This window comes from Saimiri boliviensis, chromosome 7 (genome assembly GCF_048565385.1).
Source record: "Saimiri boliviensis isolate mSaiBol1 chromosome 7, mSaiBol1.pri, whole genome shotgun sequence".
Taxonomy (NCBI): domain Eukaryota; kingdom Metazoa; phylum Chordata; class Mammalia; order Primates; family Cebidae; genus Saimiri; species Saimiri boliviensis.
Genome location: NC_133455.1, coordinates 83,739,638 through 83,761,428, shown reverse-complemented (window position 1 = coordinate 83,761,428; position 21,791 = coordinate 83,739,638).

Genomic DNA, 21,791 nt, shown 5'->3' with positions numbered 1-21,791 from the left:
AAAAATTATATGAAGTCCTGTGAAAAACCTTAGTTTGGAAAAAAAAATAAGCAGAAGCAAATAAGTAAGAGGTCACCAGCAAGCTCCAAATTAAAGGAGGTCTCTCTGAATCACCCTTTCTGAGATTTTAGCATATGGACTTCCAAATCACAAAGGTCTGGATAGAAGATGAGAAACACAGTGAGTTCCAAATCCCCGAGTTTTATTATCCCATTGTTACGCACTAGAGAGATTTATGGAGCCACTCCCATAAAAGTTGTAAGTGTGATACAGAAATGGCTTGTTCTCCCTGAGCCCTTTTATAAAGCAGTAAGGCAGCGTGCCAGGAAGAGCACAGAGTGAAGGGTGGGTGACTAGAACTTCAGCTATCCTGATAATTCTCTGAGGGAAATGGCACATCATACTTAACCTTGCAGGGTTTTCACTTTCATTATGGGCAATATGAAGACAGTGTTTGAAAGCAAAGTGGAAAAACCAGTCCTGAGCAAACTGGGAAGGTTACTGCTCAGGAGCACTATACAGAACATTCAAAAACAGAAGATGCCAGCTGATTCCATACAAACTTCAAATAGTGTCAGCTACCTTCCAGAAAACTCTAACGTCTCTGGGCTCAGTTTCTAGACCAGGAGAGCTCTGGGCCTGCCTCTCTCCCTTTACAGAAACTGCCTGACGTTTGAAAGCAGCTCTCGTAAGAGTTGAAGTAAACAATACTTTATGTATAAGATAAATAACAATTGCAGGTAAATCACATATCTATGAGAAACATATTTTACAGATGAAAAAACTGAAAGCATAGAGAAATTAAGTCACTTGTCAAGAGACGAGACAGCTGTCATAGCAAAATCCTCAAGACAGGGTCACCCATTCCAGCAGCACCCTTTTAAGCAGTTTGCTCTGACTTCCTTCAGGAAGAAGGAGCTGGGATTTGGCTGAGATTAAGAATAGTTAAGCACTTTGCAAGTAAGTGCTTAGAAAGATCTATCTAACATCATAAAAAATAGAAAATAAGCACGTTGACTTGCCTATCAGAAAGGCAGTGTAGAAATTGAGACACGACCAAAAACAACTTACTAGAAAACGGCTAGGCTATATTTTAACATTGTTTTTAAATTTCATTGAGATGTTTTGAATAATCAAAGACCTAACCTTCAGATATAAATGTTTGTTACTTTTAGGCTAAATGTTTGTGGAAAATCAATCCTACAACTTTTTATCTCACCATTAATCAAAAAATAAGATAGTTTCCTATAGAGGAAAGTTTTGAGAGGTAGTGATTAGGAGAGTCAACGCGAGGTAGCTGGTTTGGATTAAATCCTGGTCCCAACACCTAATGACTATGACATGTCGTCTTAGTCATTGCTGCATTCTGAATGCCAACCAAAGGGTCTGACAGTTAAGTAACTGGTAATAAAAGTGTATTGAATTTTTAACACTTTATTTATTTTTGCAGAAAATAGGGACTTGGCTCTCTCTCTCTCTCTCTCTCTCATTCTCTCTCTCCCCCTCCCTCCTCCAACCCCCCAAACCCCCACACAATCAAGACACATTTTGAAAGGATGGTATAGAATATCATTTCTGTTCTTTTCTTTCTCTCTTGATCACTTGTGAGAATAGCTGCTTCTCCTAGGACAGTGACGTTTGTAGAACAGAAACATGAATGTTAACGTTATGAATATGTTAACCATGGATTAACATAGTTCCAACAGGCATAAATAAGAAATTTACATTTGGAGCTTAAAATAGCCAATTTGTCTACTCTGGTCACATTAGAGAAAAGACAGTGTGGAAATTGTCCACTTGCCCCCCATGGACCTGTCTGATAGAAGTCTTTGGCTAGCATTTTTCGGAAAGAAGCAAAAGAAGTTAAGGAATGGTTCAGATGGTATCTCAAACTACCTAAGAAACACAAAGTTCCTTAGCTAGGCTTTGAAGTTTTTTCCTCTGAGCCTGTGGGCAAACAAAAAGCATTAGCAGTATTCAGTGAAAAATAAAAAATCATGCACGAAGAAATAAAATATTTTAAAGCATCCATAACCATTAAAATAAATAACTAATATAATGCCATGTGTAATGTGGAAAACAAGAAATGAAGAATTAGGTGGAAAGTTCATTTTAGTGGACCATGAATTGCCCTTAAGGTTTCTGACTGGCTACTTTAAATTACTATCTTATTTTTCTTGTAAATTCAGTTATAATTAGACTACCCAATTCCTCTCAAACAATACAGACTAAGGGGCTTTGGTTAACCATCCCAGCTTTATTGCTAGCAAGTTGGACAGTTAAAACAAATAACGGGGCCGGGCGCAGTGGCTCAAGCCTGTAATCCCAGCACTTTGGGAGGCCAAGGCAGGTGGATCACGAGGTCAAGAGATCGAGATCATCCTGGTCAACATGGTGAAACCGTCTTTACTAAAAATACAAAAAATTAGCTGGGCGTGGTGGCGCGTGCCTGTAATCCCAGCTACTAAGGAGGCTGAGGCAGGAGAATTGCCTGAACCCAGGAGGCGGAGGTTGCGGTGAGCAGAGATCGTGCCATTGCACTCCAGCCTGGGTAACAAGAGCGAAACTCCGTCTCAAAAAACACAAACAAACAAACAAAAACAAGTAACGACCTTCTTCAACTTCAGTTTCCTCAAGTTTAACTGAGACAGTTGAAACAGATAATTTCTAAAGTCCTTTTTTAGTTCCAAAACACTGTGAATTATCAGGCTAATAACAAAAATGAGATTTAGAAGATGAACTGTATTATAAATGCCTATTTAATGTTTTAATTCACTAATTCAGTAATAATGGTCAACATATGTATTAAGCCATGCACTTTTTGACACTTTATATTTATAAATACATTTAATCTGTCTAACATTTCCATGAAAGAAGCCTTAATATTATCCCAGTTTTATAACTGAGAAGACGAAGAAAAAGCACACTGATTATAAAGCTAGTAGTCAAGCAATGTAGCTGGGATTCAAACTCCAAGCAATCTGGCTCAGAATCCACATGTTTAATTCAGCACTCTGCAATTCTGCTAGTGGAAATTTCAAAATGCAGTTCCAGAGAAAAGACCCTATCCCAGGCTATCATAGCAGTTGGTAATGATTCCATTAGTGCAAAATGTCATGTCTTCCTAGATGTGCTTTTTCAGGTAGAAAAAAGAATTTTGAAGACTAAAATTTATTTTTCTTTCCCAGAGAACTATTACATATCCCTAGGCCCTTTCACCTTGTAAATATTTTCTCTAGTTATAAAATGTCTTTGTCTGATTACTGGTATGTTAAAGTAATGCTGATTTATTAATATTTTATTACTTTTGTCTAAACATGTAGAAATGAATACTGCATAAATACCTCAATCCTATAAAAATATTATTAGCAGACACCTCTGTTAGATATGAGTACTGGTTTCTTAAAATATAATTACTATTTGTTCTGGCCAAGGCTATCATAAAATATGGAATAGATGAGGAATAAAATGTCCCGACCTGCAGGACAACAACAGGAGCCCGAAGGGAGGGAGTGGGGATGGATGGGCAGGAGACAAGACAGGAGTCTGATCAAATCTCGTTTATTGTTGCTGAGCTCACAGCTTAAATAGGCCAGGCAGGGGGGCGGGGCAAAGGAAGCTTGCAGTTGGGAAATTCCGGCCAGGTGTGCCAGGTGCCGCTACCAGCCTCGTGCCGTCCACGGGCTGGACCTGAATCATCAGGACTTGAGCCTCCCACAAGCGGCACCTGAGCTCTCTTGGTCCCAGGATTTGGCCTGTGCCGCTGCCCACAGGTCCCCCTTTTTTATTTTATTAGGCTGAGTGGTAATTATGCCCGCGGGAACCGTACCTGTCTTAGGTCAGAGGACCCCACATGAGAGAACATTGACTCCTTATTCATCATGGGGAGGGGAAAAACGTTTTCCTCCTTATCTTAGGCGGAGTGTCCTTACTCATGCTCCTCAGTTGCCCGTCATTGGCTAACCGGTTCAGCTCGCAGGGTGACCTGAGAGGAAAGGTATCAAGCTCCATCTCTAGGTCTGCCATCTCCAGCCTGTGGTAATGGACCTGAATGGGCTGCATTTTTATGGCCTCAGTTTGTGATCTTGAGAAGCTCCTGAATTTGCTGAGTATAATAGGACCGATAGACAGTAAGACAAGGAGGGAAAGCAATCAGGATAAATAATACCATGTTGTTGACTCCTAAAAAGGAAAAAGATAGAAGACCCTCAGGGCTCGGTGTCGTCCCTGGGTGGAGTTGGTTTTTCGGATTTTTTGATATTTACTTGCTTTACAAGTCTCTCGGGAAGCCACCTGGTCGAATCGGCTTCCTTGGCATAAATGCACACCGATCCTCGACCCCAAATCAGGACTGGGTCCGGGCCATGCCATGCACCCGTCATGGGATCTTTCCATATTACCGATGCATAATGGCTTTTGGATTCAAAATGCCAGTGTCGATCAGCAGCGGAGTGTCCTTCTTGAGGGAACCAGGGACAAACATCCTTAATATAATCAAAATATTTAATTAACCGGTTTACTTTCACCTTTACTCCTCGCGCCTTTAATGCTATGCTGAGTTCTTCTACAAACAACCCATGCTTAATAATTTCCTGACCCATAATATCGTCGTCCACTTACCAGAGAGCAAGGCCGCAGCAGGTTCCCGCGGTGACTCCTCCTCTGGATTTCTTCCTTCAACCCGGCCGGCTTCGACGACGTCCCTCACTGTGTCCCTCTTACTTCGGGTCCCTGTTCGGGCGCCAAACTGTCCCGACCTGCAGGACAACAACAGGAGCCCGAAGGGAGGGAGTGGGGATGGATGGGCAGGAGACGCGAAGAATGGAGACAAGACAGGAGTCTGATCAAGTCTCGTTTATTGTTGCTGAGCTCACAACTTAAATAGGCCAGGCAGGGGGGCGGGGCAAAGGAAGCTTGCAGTTGGGAAATTCTGGCCAGGTGTGCCAGGTGCCGCTACCAGCCTCGTGCCGTCCACGGGCTGGACCTGAATCATCAGGACTTGAGCCTCCCACAAGCGGCACCTGGGCTCTCTTGGTCCCAGGATTTGGCCTGTGCTGCTGCCCACAATAAAAATTATGCAGATGGTAACTTACCTATGCCTGCAAGTCATAGGTAAGTGAATGTGTATGTGTACATAAATATTAGTTACTAAATACAGAGGAAGACAGGTAAAATGACGACCTATTATCAGCAATTCCTGTAGAAAAAAAATACCCTGGTAAAGTTTTAGGTATTAAGTGTTGGTAAATTTGTATGGATTTACTAAGCTGAGTTCATATGGTCTAATTCAAATTTGTATGGATTTACTAAGCTGAGTTCATATGGTCTAATTCAAATTAATTCAAAAGCATGTGATGAACTGGCATTTATTTATTCCATAACAGCAAGCATGTGCTTCTGACATTCTGACACAGAATCAAAGTAATATGAAAGAATAGGAATGGCGGTACTTCTCCAGAGAAAACTCCACATGGAAATTTAGAAACTGTCTAATCTCTCTTTAGAGCCTTCACTGTGGGAAACGCATCCGGCTGCTGATACAGGACATTTATGATGCAAATACGGGAGCCTCAGGTGGTGAGGGAAAGGATATGTGCTTCTACCCTACACTTCTCAAAGGGGGAAAAATACATTTTCTACTGGGGGAAAAAAAAAACCTGTAAAAAGCACACAATAAACCAAATAAATTATGAAACACAAACCAGGGTCATATTGCTAAATAAAAATCACTATTAAAGAAATTAAGATGAAGTCTGGGTTCGGTGGCTCATGCCTGTAATCCCAGCGCTTTGGGAAGCAGAGGCAGATTAATCACCTGAGGTCAAGGGTTCGAGATCAGCCTGACCAATATGGAGAAATCCCATCACTACTAAAAATACAAAATAAGCCGGGAGTAGTGCCACATGCCTGTAATCCCAGCTACTTAGGAGGCTGAGGCAGGAGAATCATTTGAAGCTGGAAGGCAGAGGTTGCAGTGAGCCAAGAACACACAACTGCACTCCAGCCTGGGCAACAAGAGTGAAACTCCATCTCAAAAATAAATAAATAAATATTAAAAAGAAAGCCTTATCAATATTAAGCCCCAATAATCTGCTTTCTCCTTTGATATTTTAGTAGCACAACACCTATCATTATCTTAATGAATGCATACAACATGTAGTGTCTGCACTTGACAGCTATAAATAAATGTGTAAAATAACATACTATCAATTGCAATTTATTATAATGCTTTCATTGTCCTGGGTTATTTCCTTCTGACCAACATTTTACGAAGGGTAAAAGAAAATATCAGTGGGCTCAAGACCATCTACTACATGATTTCATTTACATTATGTAGAAAAAGGCAAAATTAATCTACATTATTCCAAGTTAGAATAGATTTTGAAGGATAGGTAATAAATGAAAGAGAGCATAGAAGAGGTTTCTAGGGTTCTTGTGATATTCTTTTGATCTGGTTACTAGATACAAGGATGTGTCTAATTCATCAAGCTGTCATAATAAATATCCTTTCAGTATATATACTTTCATTTTTAAAGTTTGTAAAAAAGCAGTTCATCACATGCTTTTGAATTAATCTGAGTTAGATCATATGAACTCAACTAGTAAGTCCATACAAATTTATCAATAATACTTAAAACTTTACCAGTGTATTTTTTTCTTCAGGAATTGCTAATAATAGATCATCATTTTACCTGACTTCCTCTGTATTTAGTAACTCATATTCATACACATTCACTTACCTATGACTTGTAAAAATTACTCTTATTTTAAAAGGTTTTTTTAAAATTACTCTTTAAGTTCTGGGGTACATGTGCAGAATGTGCAGGTTTGTTTCATAGTCATACATGTGCCATGGTGGTTTGCTGCATCCATCACCCCATCGTCTACAATAGGTATAATAAAAATTATACCTTAATGCACTAACAAACATCTATCAGAAAATATAATTTAAAAAAATACTCAGTCGGGCATGGTGGCTCAAGCCTGTAATCCCAGCACTTTGGGAGGCCGAGGCGGGTGGATCACGAGGTCAAGAGATCGAGACCATCCTGGTAACACGGTGAAACCCGTCTCTACTAAAAATACAAAAAATTAGCTGGGCGTGGTGGCACATGCCTGTAAAATCCCAGCTACTCAGGAGGCTGAGGCAGGAGAATTGCCTGAACCTAGGAGGCAGAGGTTGCGGTGAGCCGAGATCGTGCCATTGCACTCCAGCCTGGGTAACAAGAGCGAAACTCCGTCTAAAAAAAAAAAAAAATACTCTTCAAATCTATTAGAATGACTATTTTAAAAATGTTGACCATACCAAGGGCTAGTGAGGATGTAGAGTACCTGAAACTCTTATGCCTGTTGCTGGAAAAGCAAGGTGGTACAGTTTGGCAGTTTCTCATAAAGTTACGGATGTTTTGAGATCCAGAAATCTCACTTCTACACAAAAACATGTACAAAAATGTTTATAACAGCATTACTCAAAACTGGAATCAACAAAAATATCTCTCAAGGGGTGAATGCATAAAGAAACTGTGCTATGTCCATATAATGAAATACTCCTCACCAATAAAAGGAACAGACTATTGATACACAAAACAACACAGATAAATCTCAAATGTATTATGCTAAGTGAAAGAAGCCAGTCTCAAAGATTGCATACTATGATTACATCCATTTCACATTCTGGTAAAGAGAAAACTACAGAGTTGAAGAACAGATCAGTTCAGAGTTAGGAGTAGTGGGGGCAATTATACCTCAAAGGGGCAGTGTCTTCATCCATTTAGTGTTGCTATAAAGAGGCTGGGTAATTTACAAAGAGGAGTTTTACTTGGCTCACAGTTCAGTGGGTGGTACAAGAAGCATGGCACTAGCATCTACTTCTGGTGAGGGCTTCAGGCTGCTTTCACTAGTGGTGGAAGGTGAAGAGCAGCTAGTATGTGCAGAGATCACATGGTAAGAGAGGAAGCAAGATTCCAGGAGGGAAATTCCGGACTCTTTTTAACAACCAGTTCTCAGGGGAAGAGACACAGAAAGACAAACATTACATATTGTCACTTACATGTGGGAGCTATAAAAGTAGATCTCATGGAGCTGAACAGTAGAATAATCCCAGAGGCTGGGAAGAGTGTGTGTGTTGTGCAGGGGTTGGGGGAAACAATGAAGGGAAGGTGATTAATGGCTACAGACAGTTAAATAAAAGGAATGAATTGTAATGTTTGATAACAGAGGGACTACAGTTAACAACAATATATTGTATATTTTAAAATAGGCTAGAAGAGAGAACTTGGAAAGTTTTCTGCATGTTAAAATAATAAATACCTGAGGTGATGGATATTCCCAAATGCCCTGACTTGATTATGACACTTTCCATGCATATAACAAAGTATAACAAGTACCTCATAAATATGTACAGGTATTACATATTAAAAATTAACTTTAATACATATTTTTCACCATGTAAAAAATTAAATCAAAATGGATCATGGAGCTAAATGTAAAACCTAAAACTTCTAGAAAAAAATAGGAGAAAATCTTTGACTTTGGATTAGTTAATAATTTATTTTATATGATATCAAACGTACAATACATGAAAGAACAAATTGATAAATTGGACTTCATTAAAATTTAAAACTTTTGTTCTTTGGAATAGCCTTTCTGGCCAGGCGCGGTGGCTCAAGCCTGTAATCCCAGCACTTTGGGAGGCCAAGGTGGGTGGATCATGAGGTCAAGAGATCGAGACCATCCTGGTCAACATGGTGAAACCCCGTCTCTACTAAAAATACCAAAAAAATTAGCTGGACATGGTGGCACTTGCCTGTAATCCCAGCTACTCAGGAGGCTGAGGCAGGAGAATTGCCTGAACCCAGGAGGCGGAGGTTGTGGTGAGCCGAGATCGCGCCATTGCACTCCAGCCTGGGCAACAAGAGCGAAACTCTATCAAAAAAAAAAAAAGAAAGAAAGAAAGAAATAGCCTTTCATAGAATGTAAAGACAAGCCACAGACACAAAGAAAATATTTGCAAATCACATAAAGATCTTGCAGCCAGAATATATTTTAAAATTATCAAAACTCTATAATAAGAATATAAATAACCCAATTTAAAATATGGACAAGATACAGTTGTCAAAAAATAAAATTGGATCCCTATTTCTCACCATATACAAAAATTAACTCAAGATAGATTAAAGACTTAAATCTAAGACCTAAAACCATAAAAATTCTAGAAGAAAACCTAGAGAAAATTATTCTGGACATTGGCCTGGGAAAAGAATTTATGACTAAGACCCTAAAAGCAAATGCAACATAAACAAAAATAAATAAATGGGACCTAATTAAACTAAAAAGCTTCTGCACAGCAAAAGAAATAATCAAGAGTAAACAGATAACCTATGAAATGTAAGAAAATACTTGCAAACTATGCATTCAACAGAAATCCGGAATCCACAAGAAACTCAAACAAATCAACAAGAAAAAAAAATCTTATTTTAAAATGGGCAAATGGCATGAACAGACATTTCTTAAAAAAAGATATACAGCCGGGCGCGGTGGCTCAAGCCTGTAATCCCAGCACTTTGGGAGGCCGAGGTGGGTGGATCACGAGGTCGAGAGATCGAGACCATCCTGGTCAACATGGTGAAACCCCGTCTCTACTAAAAATACAAAAAATTAGCTGGGCATGGTGGCGTGTGCCTGTAATCCCAGCTACTCAGGAGGCTGAGGCAGGAGAATTGCCTGAACCCAGGAGGCGGAGGTTGCGGTGAGCCGAGATCGCGCCATTGCACTCCAGCCTGGGTAACAAGAGCGAAACTCCGTCTCAAAAAAAAAAAAAAAAAAAAAAAGATATACAAATGACCAACATATGAAAAAATGTTCAACATCACTAATCATCAGGGAAATGCAAAATAAAACCATGATAAGATACCACCATACTCCAACTACAATAGCCATTTAAAAAAGTTGAAAACCAATAGGTATTTGCATAGATGTGGGGAAAAGGGAACACTTGTATACTACTGGTGGAATGTAAATTAGTACAGCCACTATGAAAACAGTATGATGATTTCTAAAGAACTAAAAGTAGATCTACCATTCAATTCAGCAATCCCACTACTGAATATCTACCCACAGGAAAAAGTCATTATAAAAAAACCACCTACATTCCTATGTTTATCATAGCACAAACACAATTGCAAAGATGTAAAATCAACCTAAGCGTCCATCAGGCAATGAGTGGGTAATAAAATGTGGTTTATATATGCCATGGAATGTTACTCAGCCATAAAAAATAATAAAAGAATGTCTTTTGCAGCAACTTGGATGAAACTGGAGGTCATTATCCTAAGTGAAGAAACTCAAGAGTAGAAAACCAATTACTGCACATTCTCACTTGTAAGCTAACCTATGGTTACTCAAAGGCATACAGAGTGGCATAATAGACATTGGAGACTCAGAAGAAGAGAGGGTGGGAGATGGGTGAGGGATGAAAAATTACCTAGTGGGTACAATGTACACTGTCAGGGTGATGGGTACACTAAAAGCTCAGACTTCAGCTGGGCGCGGTGGCTCAAGCCTGTAATCCCAGCACTTTGGGAGGCCGAGGCGGGTGGATCACGAGGTCAAGAGATCGAGACCATCCTGGTCAACATGGTGAAACCCTGTCTCTACTAAAAATACAAAAAATTAGCTGGGCATGGTGGCACGTGCCTGTAATCCCAGCTACTCAGGAGGCTGAGGCAGGAGAATTACCTGAACCCAGGAGGCGGAGGTTGCGGTGAGCCGAGATCGCGCCATTGCACTCCAGCCTGGGTAACAAGAGTGAAACTCCGTCTAAAAAAAAAAAAAAAAAAAAGCTCAGACTTCACCACTATACAGTTCATCCATGTAACCAAAAAAAATGGCTTCACTCTTAAAAGCTATTGATATAATTTTGTTTTAATGGGCAAAATATTTGAAGAAATACTTCATCAAAAAGAAGATATACATATGTCAAATAAACACATAAAATGATGATCAACATTACTACCCATTAGGGACATAGAGATTAAAGTTATGCTGTGATAACATTACACACCTAATAAAATAACTAAAATTTTAAAAAACTAATTATGTCAAGTGTTGGCAAGGATGTAGAGCACCTGGAACTCTCATTAAATTTTGATGAGAATATAAAGTTGTAAAACCACTTTGTAAAACAGTTTAGGCATTTTAAAAAATTGAAATACACTTCTATCATATGAAGAAGACATTGCATTTCTAGGTGTTTACTCAAGAGAATTGAAAGTATAGGTCTAAAAAATATATGCACAAATGTTTGTAGCATCTTTATTTGTTATCACCGGGAACTGATAACAACACAAGTGTGCATCAACAGTTGAATGAATTAATAAAGTTTGGTAAATAGATACAATTGAATACTATTCAGCCATAGAAAGGAATAAACTATTGGTATACATAATAACACAGATAAATGTCAAAATAATTATGCACAGAGAGAAAAGCCAAACAAATACATACTATAGGATTCCATTTACAAAAAAGACTAAAAACTACAGACCAATTTACAATGAAGGGAAACAGATCAATACTTTCCTGGAAATAGAGTAGGTTGAGGCAGGAGTGGAGGGAGGGACTGTAAAAGAACATAAGAAAATCTAAGGGAGTATTAAGTATGTTTATTATCTGGATTTTGTTCACGGTTTTCTACACATATGTACATATCAAACCTTATCAAATTGCACCCTGTATTACTTTTTTTATCGTTGCATAACAAATTATTTCAAACCTAGTGACTTAAAACTAACTTATCATCTTACCATTTCTGTGGGCCAGAAATAGAAGCATGAGCTAACTGGATCCTCTACTTGGGATCTCACTAGGCTGAAATCAAGGTGTCAGTCAGGGCTGTGATGATTTCATCTGACTTGAGGGTCTCAGAATTCAATGACTGTGGTTGTAGGACTAAGATTCCCATTACCTTGCTGGCTGCCAGCTAGGGATTCCCTCAGTTCCTAGAGATTGCCCCAGGTTCTTGTCATGTAACCATCTCACAACATGGAAATGTACTTCATCAAAGCCAACAGGAGATTCTCTTTCTAGTGTGCTATGGTGAAATCATATAACCTAATCATGGGAGTAATGATCCTATTCCTAAGGACTACCCATACTCAAGGGAGGCTGCTTGAGCTGCCATAACAAGATTCCATGGACTGGGTAGCTTAAGCAATAGAAATGTGTTCTCTCACAGTTCTGGAGCCTGGGAGGTTCAAGACCATGGGCCAGCATTGTTGGTTTCCAGTGAGGGCTCACTTCCTGGCCTGCAGATGGCTGCTCTGTGTCTTCACATGGCCTTTCCTCAGTGCATACCCATAGAAGGAAAAAAGTGATTTATTTCTCGTCTTTTCATAAAGGCCACAAATTCCATCATGAGGGCCCTACCCTCACAACCTAATGTAATTCTAATTATCTCCCAAAACTCCATCTCCAAATGTTATCACATTGGGGGTTAGGGTTTCAATATATGAATTGGAACTGGAGGGCCACAAACATTCGGTCTGTAGCAGAGAGGATTATACAGGGTGTATACTCCCAGTACAGGGCTGATGTAGAATGCTGCCTATCACATACCTTTTAAACATATGCAGTTTATGTCCACACAAAACATCAATGTACAAAAAAGATAAAGTGACATAAGGGGAAAAAAATTATATTATCATCAGACTTTTGGAGAGTGATGTTTTATGCCAGAAAAAAAGAAGAATAATCTTTAAGATACATACATATGTATGTATGGCATGGATTTTATATCCAACAAAACTTACCTTCAAGTATAAAGTGCACAGATGAATTTTTATCAGCATGCAAAAACTCAGAGAATGTTGTTTCTATTTTCCTCCTTAGGAATCTACTACAGAAAGTACTTTAGACAACAAAAATGAGTACAAAATTAAAGGAGTAGAGCATAATATATAATTTATATATATATTTTGAGACAGAGTTTCACTCTTGTTGCCCAGTCTGGAGTGCAATGGGGCAATCATTGCAACCTCCGCCTCCCAGAAGTGATTCTCCTACCTCAGCCTCCGGAGTAGCTGGGTTTAGAGGCATGTCCCACCACTCCTGGCTAATTTTGTATTTTTAGTAGAGATGGGGCTGCTCCATGTTGGTCAGGCTGGTCTTGAACTCCCAACCTCAGGTGATCCACCCACCTCGGCCTCCCAAAAATGGCTTTATATTTAAGCAAAGTAGTGAAGTTATAAAAAAAATGGATATAATGGGTAGAACATATGCAAAATGTATTTTAACAGTTCTCAGTAATTTTTCATGGCGGAGATTTTATTATGGTTATTTTAAGACTATTCTGTTTGTAACACAGGATAAAGTAATAATTATGGGAAATTCTAATTTTGTTATCTCCTGCATTTATGATAACCAAGATTGTCGATACAGAAGAAAGTAGTTGTAGTTTAAGTAAAAACACTCCCCTGACACACACATCTCTATCCCCAAATTTTAATTGGAAATATATCATTATGATCTGATAAACTATTTTGTATGCACATATGGACATGCATATGGTATACGTGTATGTGTGCCTACATTCATATCTCAGTATTTTCTGCATTGGGCATCCCTTCCCACAGGAGTCTTCTGGCTACATACTCCTGGCAAGATAATCACAAGCGTCAACTGCGCATAATTCCTTGCGAAGGACAGATTTTCAGGTTCTTTTCTACTAGGCCCAGTCTATCTCATTTCTCTGGCTTCCCACATAAAATGATGATCAGGCTTTGCATCATCAGCTATAGCAGAGGCTCAGCTTCTCATCTCCTGTGAATAAATTCTTGGGGGAGGGAAGTGTCTCCACATCTTTCTAAAACAAACAGTAGTGTTCAGGCCTTAGTCTATATATATCGAAATACGGGGTGGGGAGGATTTCTAACTTTGCAGAAACAAAGTTCAGCCAATAAATACAATTTCTGTTACTAAATAGGATGCTTAATGCTTCACTCTGAAGGTACAGTCAATCCTCCATAGCCATGGGTTCCAGTTTCTCAGATTCAACCAACCTCAGATTGAAAATATTTTGGACAATAAAATAATACAAATTTTTTAAACAACGCAGTATAACAGCAATTTATATAGATTTACATTATAATATAAGTAAACTAGAGATTATTTAAAATATACAAAAGGATATGCGTAGTTGTTTAAAATATACAAAAGGATATGCGTAGTTGTATGCAAATACTATGCCATTTTGTATAAGGGATTGAGCATCCATAGGTTTTGTTATCAGCAGAGGTGGGGGGTACTGAAAACAACCCCCTTTCGCTACTAGGGAAGAACCGCACTGCATTTTGGCTTCTTCACTGGATTTCAGAGCTTCTCATCCAACATTAGCATTGGGAAACTCCTGGATGGAAGGGGAGATTTCCGATAAAAGCAAATTCCTGTACCACCACCTCAAGATAAAAAGTGATTACGGGCGGGGCGCGGTGGCTCAAGCCTGTAATCCCAGCACTTTGGGAGGCTGAGGCGGGTGGATCATGAGGTCAAGAAATCGAGACTATCCTGGTCAACATGGTAAAACCCCGTCTCTACTAAAAATACAAAAAATTAGCTGGGCATGGTGGCGCACGCCTGTAATCCCAGCTACTCAGGAGGCTGAGGCAGGAGAATTGCCTGAATCCAGGAGGCGGAGGTTGCGGTGAGCTGAGATCGCGCCATCGCACTCCAGCCTGGGTAACAAGAGCAAAACTCCATCTCAAAAAAAAAAAAAAAAGTGATTACTACTCCCCACATGAAAAATTTTCCAACTTCACCATATCAAAGTCAGGAAACTATTGAGCATTTAACATTCTAGAATAAGGCAACCCAAAGCTTTTATTGAACAAGAACAGTTTGATTGCACAGGTTTGTCAAAGTGCCATGTGGTTTTTGAGTTCCTAAATACCACAAATGTCCCCAAGCAAATTTTTAAAACACAAGTTATTCCTTCAGGATGGCAAGATTCCATAGGAACATTATCCTCTACTTCAAAAATAAAGGATAAAGCTATTTGAAAATAAAGTATCAGTCACTCAATACTGAAACTGTAGGAAAGACTGAAAGTTGCCTGCCTTCGGAAATCTGTGTTAGTTTAGAACAGAAAGGCTGATTACCATATCTGCTCAGAAATATGTGTCATAATCTGAAGCTCTTTAGTGGAGATGGATCTTACAAGCACCTTTAAGACATAAGCTTTTAGACACCTTTCATATTAAAGCATGCTTTTACATTCTTCCAATCCTATAACAGAATATAACATTTCAAAGTACTGACCTGTTAATTACCGTATTTAATCTTCACTATGTTGCATTAAGTTGTAATGCGGTTTCTTATCCAATTAAGGAAAGAAGCTTAACTTCTAGATGCCCATGGAGGTGTTTTTAAAAGCTGTAAAAAGCATAAGATCAAAAAATTATTTTCCCTATTAGCTTATCATTAGGAAAACTCCAGACCAAAGAAAGGCATGGAAGTGGATGTTTACAGAGTAAACTTCTGGAAGCAACAAATGTGGAAGACACAGCTTTTCCTCTTTGTAACTTAAGCCAGAATCAACCTACTTTTATACAGGGGGTGGAATGAAAAAGAAAACTCTCTATTGAATATTGCGTGCATGCCAGAAGATCACAGACTTTATCTCAATGAACCCCATGTCAGCGTTATTTTCCCCATTTTATAGATAGAACATATGCTCACATCCATATGTGTGGCCTGTGAAAGTGCACAAGCAAACCCAGACCTCTTGATTATAATGATTAGGCCTCTTTTCCTTTCCATCGTATCTCACTGATGAAACCTGCATTGCCTAGTCTGTGACCGCATCTTTGTTAACTGAAGGAGCCCAGAAAATTGTCCTTTTCAGCTGAAACTAAAACCAGATCAAATGATCATTCCAAGGTATTAAAAAAAAATATGGTCCCGATAATCCTAACTAAAAAACAATGAGCAAAAAACTATCCATTTCATGCTTTTTTTCCTGGTCTCTCGAATCTTGCATGTGAATGTTTCGTTTAAAAACAGCCCCATCAAGCCAAGTTTAAAGAAGTATGTTCAAGTAGCCCTTTTGTTCAGTATAATTACAGGGGTTTCCTCCCCAATCTTTAGAAGAATTTTCATGCTATTTTTAAGAAACAAAAAAAGTTAAACAAAAAATGTTGCTTCCCAAGCTAAAACATGTACTTGTAAATCCAGGATAGTTCAATGAGAAAATTTAATTGCAGAAAATATCTGAAAACTGAAATATGCCATATTAAGACAAACTGGGTAAGAAATGATCATTAAGTGGAGTAGAGACAGAGGTCATGTACATCTGTGCTGTGTGACAGCCCACTTCATTTTTTGATAATCTCACTGTTTTACCCTTAATGGGGTCAAGACTAGAATGTGACAAGGGTAGCTTGTGTCAGAGGATTTTTTTTTTTTTTTGAAGTCACAGGTATATGACCTGTACCACAAACTCAAAGACCTCTCTCACACACACACACAAACACACATGGAGTTTTATATACACTTTTAATATACGCAACCCAAGAGAGTCTTTCACAATGTACCAGAGTCATTTATTACTTAGTGGCATTCTAACTCATACAAGATCCCAATGTTTCTGGTGCTTGCCTCCATGCACTTTTTTCCCTTCTTTGCACAAGGGAACTATGACTCTAGTATGCTAAATTGTGGTAGAAAATAGAGTAAAAATTTTGGCCATCACTTTTAACTTAGAGCCACTTGTTCATTTCTACAATAACATTAAGCAAGAGAATGATTTTTAGAAAAATAAGAAATGAATGAATAGGTTATCACTGCCATCTGGTGGTGAAAATGCAAAAAAACAGGATATACATTCTGAGAGTTCAAAATACAGTTTGGGAAAAGCATTGTTTTATAAAATGTCAAAAACGTTTGTCCGTTTATTTCAAAAATAATTATCAAACGTTTATATTACTGATTTGACTCAGAGTAGTTGGAATATATGAGCTCTTCCGATTCACATTTTTTTTTCTCAATTTCCAGGTACATAGAGGCGTTCCCAGTTTTCAGGCTCAAGAACCATACAAAAAGTCAAATGATCATTGCATCCATTTCACCTCCCCATGGAACTCCTCCTTCAAAGTTGTCATTTCAAGAAAACTAAGTATTTACAATCATGCTATGTGGTGGGTGTAGCATTCAAAGGGGACATCTCATCACCTGTTTGCCTCTCTGAAGCTCTGAAGGTGTCTTTCCTAGGAAGCTGTCAACGTGATTAAATCAGACAAACTTCAGGATACCATTGCTTTTGACAGCATGGAGTTACAATGTGACAGACTTTGACTCTGCAGGGGAATTCCACAGCAGCTTCCATCATATCTAAGCTTTTATTACACCCAAGCTTCTATCACACACTAAGCAATGTGATCTCCCATTCATTACACAGCATACTAAACTCTCCATACAGGAAATCAAACTGTCTTACATTGTACGAACACATCATTTGTTTGTTTCTGCTTTCAAGTCTTTATGCTTTCTTTTATTTCCACTTGTATTGCCTGTCATATTATCCTCTTCAACTACCCAGGTTCTTGCCAAACTTAAAAATTCACTTCCTTGAAAATGCCTGAAAGGTTATCTGTGTATGATTTTTTTAGGGTTTGCTTTCTATGTGTCACTGTTTCAATCATTTTATGCACATATTATTATTTCTGAATTCTCAAAAAAAAGTGGAGAATGATTATTCCTATTTAAGAGTTGAGAAAATTTGGCTTAGAGCAGTGAATAACTTATCTAAGTCTGCACTGGGAGTGAGTGGAGAAACCCAAGTTTTGAAGGAAGCTCAGTCTAATTTAAAGATCAAACTCATTCCTACCTTGCTCATCATCCTATCAGGACTTTAGTGCGCACACATGCACTCACACCTACACAGAAGTGTTCATGCACGTAAAGTCTTATATAACTGATACAATTAATAACAGATTTGTGTTTAATAATAGCAATACGTATATGTTCTTACATCACTTTCCTGTGCAATGGGATCCATTTCTCTCAAGAAGGTATGAATGACGTTTCCTTTAGCAACTCCAGAGAACGCTCATTAGCAAATGGAATGGTGTCTTGGTTAATAGCGTGGATTTCAAAATCAGACTGCATTCTACCACTAGCAACTTTACAGTATTGCCAAAGTACTTGGCCTCAGATCTTCACTTTTGTCACTTTGAAATACCAATAATTTTTTTTGAAAATTAGTCGAGATAATCCATGAAAAGAGCTTAACTAGCATCATGCCTGTTACGTGTTAAGCACCCAGTAAAGATTGGTGTTTATTATTTCAGTCTCTTTTATATACTGGATATCCAATGCAGATTGATGATTAATTGTTTTCATTGATGTGAAAAGGCATTCATGAAAGGAAAAGAGCTCTTAAAGAATATTGGATGACTCTGAATGGTGACTGCGGAATAACAGGACAAGACTCTATATGGGCTGTAGAATCAATCCTATGAGAGATCCGGGTAGAGCATCTTCAGATATTGGAAAAGGTAGGGGTCACCATGCTCCTTGGGTTTCTAGGCTGGCAGTGAACACATGGAAAATTCTAAATGTGAAAATGACAGCTTTGTCAGTTTGCTCCTAGAGGCCTGACAAAGACTGCCACAGTCCCTGTCCATTTCTAGTAAATCACAGTAACTAATTCAGCTCCTCCCAAATTTGGCTTCTTCTATGACTTTTCCTAACATACAAACACAAAAAAGAATAGCAGCACAAAAACCACATCCAGATGAAACTTTATATGTTCTTCTTTCTAGTTTTGTCAGGTCACTGGAAAGTAAAATAGCAGCCACGGTGAAAAAATTCTTATATTTCCAGAAAATGATGTTTAAATGTTATTTTTAAGGAAAAGAATGTTTATCCTCCATTCTGGGGAATGATAAAAATGTTCCCAAATTACCATTTAAAAGGACAGTCATTTTACAAAAGTAGTGTATGTGTGTATATATAAATGTATATACATATATGTATGTTATATATATAATACACACAGAGACACATACACACACCCATATACACACACATTAATTTCTCATTTAATAGGTTCTTGGAAACTGAGACTTTAACAAAAGTTTAAACAAAACAACATATAACAAAACCAATTTTACCATTAGCTAATTGGTATAAATAAGATTCAGCTCCTACAACAAATTTCTGGTCACAAAAACATCACCAAACTTCTAAATAAAGAGTCAAAACACTTTTAATATTAAACATAGAAAAATATTTGAGCTATACATATATTTTTAAAAGATTAATACACTCAAACAGGATAATTATCTACCCATTTATTCCAGCTCGGGGTTGAAGGTGGCTGAGTCTGTCTCAGCAGTTGAGGGCACCAGTCAGAAATGCACTCTGGTTGCCATCCAGTCACAGGGTACACTCGTGCACACACACTCACACTCAGACAGGGACCATTTCAACACAAGAATTCACTGAACGTGCATATCTTTGGGATGTGGGAGGAAATTTGAGTCCCAGAGAAAACTCATGCAGACTTGGGGGGAACATGCAATCTTCACACAGACACTGGCCCTAGGGAGAAGCGTTTGTTGTAGTTGTTGTTTTTTTTCTCATCAATGCTATGAAAAAATGAGGTTGAATGAAACATTATTCACTCACCTGCTGTTTGAGTGTGTGTGTGTGTGTGTGTGTGTGTGTCTATCTTCAAAGATGGTATCATTTATTAAACCACCGTCCCACTCCCGTGAGCACTGATGCCCTAAGAATCCAGCCCCTGCTATTGATGTGGAAGTGGAGAAGGGAAGCGCTGGGAAGGAAAGGGTGTGGTCCCTTTAAATGATACAGAAATACTGAAGGGTGTGGTCCCTGGCTAGGGCTCCACCACCCGGCCTGTGCCCAGGGACCTAGGTTAGGACAGGCGTTTTTGCTTTCCTGCTCAAATGCTGCATTTTGCAAGACCACCCTGGCCTGCTGCTCCCCCATCCTGTGCCTATAAAACCCCCCAACACCAGAGGTCAAGAGGAGCACAGCATCAGAGGAGCACACAGGTAGCTGGACATTGAGAAGAACACACCGGCAGGCCAGCAGGTCACCAACCGGCAGGCAGAATCATGCAGAGTTTGGCAGAGGCAGTCAGAGGAGCGCCCAGGCCACCCAGCAGCCCAACCCCAGGGAAAACCATCTCCCTTCTGGCTTCCCCATCTGCCAAGTGCTACTTCCACTCAATAAAACCTTGCACTCATTCTCCAAGTCCACGTGTGATCCGATTCTTCAGGTACACCAAGGCAAGAACCCAGGATATAGAAAGCCCTCTGTCCTTGTGACAAGGCGGAGGGTCTAATTGAGCTGGTGAACACGAGCCGCCTATAGACAGCAAAACTAAAAGAGCACACAGTAGCACACGCTCACTGGAGCTTCCGGAGCTGTAAAAATTCACACCTAGACACTGCCGTGGGCTTGGAGCCCCACAGCCTGCCCTTCTGTATGCTCCCCTAGAGGTTTGAGCAGCAGGACACTGAAGAAGCCAGCCAGTCCCCCGCCCCACGCCCTGAGGAGGGACAAGGGAACGTTTCCAGTGTCACTATGACCATAGCAAAGGTTACATGCCACAGGACTGCCATTGAGATTAGAAAACCATACAAAATCCTGTGGCCCTTAATCCAGCAATTTTACTTCTAGGCATCAACGCAAAGACACACTACTAGTAAAAGCAAAAAATATATCTGCTTAATACTTTTTCTTTTCCTTTGCAACTTTTAGGTTCGGGGGTGGGGTACATGTGCAGGTTTGTGACATGGGTAAATCATGTGTCATGGGAGTTTGGTGTAGAGATTACTTAGTCACCCAGGTAATAAGCACAGGACTTGATAGGTAGTTTCTGGTCCTCACTCTCCTTCCACCCTCTACCACCAAGTAGGCCTTGCTGTCTGTTGTTCTCTCTTTGTGTCCATGTGTCCTCAGTGTTTAGCTCCCACTTGTGAGAATGTGCAGTATTTAGCTTTCTGCTCCTGCATTAGTTTGCTTAGGATAATGGCCTCCAACGTCATCACGTAGCTGCAAAGAGCATGATTTCCTTCTTTTTATGGCTGCATAGTATTCCATGGTATATATGTATCACATTTTCTCTATCCATCTAAATGATGGGCATTTAGGTTGGTTTCGTATCCTTGCTGTTGTAAATAGTGCTGTGATGAACACATGCGTGTATGTGTCTTCATGGTAGAACAATTTACCTTCGTTTGGTTATAAACCCAGTAATGTAATGCGATTGCTGGGTTGAATGGTAGTTCCAAGTCCTGTGAAAAATCTTTAATCTGCTTTCCACAGTGGATGAACTAATTTACATTCCTACCAGCAGTGTGTAAGTATTTCCTTTTTCTCCACAACCTCACCTGCATCTTATTTTTTGACCTTTTGGAAATAGCCATTCTGACTAGTTTTGGTTTGCATTTTTCTAACGATTAGCAATGTTGAGCTTTTTTTTTTAATGTGCTTGTTGGCTACATGTATGTCTTTTTTTGAGAAGTGTCTTCATGTCCTTTGTCCATTTTTTAATAGGGTTGTTTGTTTTTTGCTTGTTAATTCATCTAAGTTCCTAATAGATTATGTATATTAGACCTTTGCTGAAGGCATAGTTTGCAAATATTTTTCCCCATTATATATATAGGTTTTCTGTTTACTCTGTTGATAGTTTCTTTAAACTATGCAGAAAGAAGCTCTTTAGTTAAATTAGGTACCATTTGTCAAGTTTTATTGTTGTTGCAATT